The sequence below is a fragment of the Phoenix dactylifera genome, chromosome 13 (genome assembly GCF_051530095.1).
Source record: "Phoenix dactylifera cultivar Ajwa chromosome 13, Ajwa_hap1_PhDact_Kaust_v1.1, whole genome shotgun sequence".
Taxonomy (NCBI): Eukaryota; Viridiplantae; Streptophyta; class Magnoliopsida; order Arecales; family Arecaceae; genus Phoenix; species Phoenix dactylifera.
In genome coordinates, this window is record NC_143202.1 from 10,513,366 (window position 1) to 10,515,323 (window position 1,958).

At 42.0% G+C, this 1,958-nt stretch overlaps 1 non-coding gene across 1 annotated transcript; it reads left to right on the top strand.

The window, feature by feature from the left end:
- The first annotated feature begins 1,191 nt into the window (after positions 1–1,191).
- Positions 1,192–1,297, top strand: LOC120106391 (small nucleolar RNA R71). The gene has a single exon (XR_005508553.3). It is a non-coding gene; the product is annotated as a small nucleolar RNA R71 (small nucleolar RNA).
- Positions 1,298–1,958: the final 661 nt, after the last annotated feature.

Below are 1,958 nucleotides of genomic sequence, written 5' to 3' on the forward strand. Positions count from 1 at the left end.
CCGAGTTCGTTGTGATCTCGTAAAACAACAAGTTGGGTTGTGAGCTTGTAAAACAACCAGCTGTAATCCGAGAGATTATAGTGAACTCCCAAGTGAAGCTTGGGGAGTGGATGTAGGAGCAAGGGTTAGCTCCGAACCACTATAAAATCTCTTGTGTTTGTGATTGTTTCATTGTCTCTTCCATTCCTTTCATTCACTGCATATAGTAAATAATTAATCCACTTGCAATAAGTTTTGATTAGTTACTCACAAAGTTTTTAATTGTAATAATTACTTAAAACCCAATTCACCCCCCCTCTTGGGTTGTCTTTTTGGGCAACACACGTCCACTCCTAAGGGCAATCAAAGCATTGGCTTGCTCATGATTTAGTTGAGTTTCTTGAGCCATGTATTGTCCCCTTGGATTACTCATTGGTTGACTTGGAAGCTTACCTTCCTCTCGTTTGTTTAATGCATTGGCTAGTTGACCCATTTGGGATTCTAGCTTAGCAATTGATTGCATGTGAGAATGCAATAGTTGTGTGTTTGCCTCCAAACCTTGAAGGGCAGTCAACACCTTCTCCTCAAATGTTGTATTTCTTTGGGTTGGAGGAGGAGGATGTTGAAATTGAGTTGAGGGACGGTAGAGATGAAAATTCTGAGGGTTTTGAAAATTTTGAGAGTAGGGTTGGGCAGTATTCGAAGCTTGCTGCCTCCAAGAAAAATTTGGATGATTCCGCCATCCCGGGTTATATGTATTGGAAAATGGGTCATTACCCGGTCTGGGCTGTGTTTGGGCAGCATTGATGTGTTCTTGCACGAGTTCGGAAAATTGGGGTGCTGAGGGGCACTCATGAATAGGGTGCGATGGGCTAAAACAAATAGCACACACTTGTGCTTGGGAAGAGCGAATGATATGTCCCCCTATCATCAGTTGGTCAATCTTATGGGACAATGCATCTACCTTGCTAGACAGGTCCATAGAATGACTTATTTCACAAATGGTCCCTTTTCTTTGAGAATTCGGGGATGCTTGACGAGAACATGAAGCATGGTGGAGGGAGTTTTCATTAAGATTTTCAAATAATTGTCATGCTTCATGCTTCATGCTCATTTTGAAGCATGAAAGTTCCTCCGCATGCAGCATCGATCATCTGACAGTTTCGTTCAGTCAATCCGTCATAGAAACATTGCACTAGCTGCCACTTAGGTATTTGATGATGTGGGCATTTAAGGATTAGGTCCTGAAATCTCTCCCAAGTTTCATGAAATTCTTCTCCCTCGGTTTGGGAGAAGCTTGTAATGGCACGTCTAAACTGGTTCGTTCTTCCTATGGGAAAGTATTTTTTAAGGAATTCTTGTTGCATTTGATCCCAAGAACGAATCGAGTTAGCTTCTAAAGAATTCAGCCATTGTTTGGCTCTATCTTTAAGGGAGAAGGGAAATAATCTAAGTTTCAGAGCATCATCAGTGAAGTTCTGAATCTTGATAGTGGTGCAAATCTCAAGGAATTCATCTAGGTGTTTATATGGGTCTTCATTGGTGAGCCCATAAAAAGATGGGAGCATTTGGATCACACTAGACTTTATTTTATATTGTACCGTTGCTACCTCAGGTAATCGAATGCAAGATGGGGAAGTGTAAATGGTGGGAGTAAAGTACTCCCTCAGGAGTTTGGGTTGTTCTTCAGCCATCTCAGGAGGTGGGGATGATTCTAATGTTCTGATCTCAGCTCGAATATTCCTAAGGGTCCGCTCTATTTCAGGGTCAAAAGGTAATAGGTCACGTACTCTAGAACGACTCCCTTGCATACACTAGTACTTGATCAGTCAAGCATGCAATAAAAGATAAACACATCAATCCTTGTATTTGTCCTAAAATCATTAGACATCTCCAAACTGGTTTGAAGAGGGCACCTAAGCCTCCAATCCGGTCTAATGAACCGAGTTGACCAGGTAAGCTCCCAGGTAAGTGGAGGG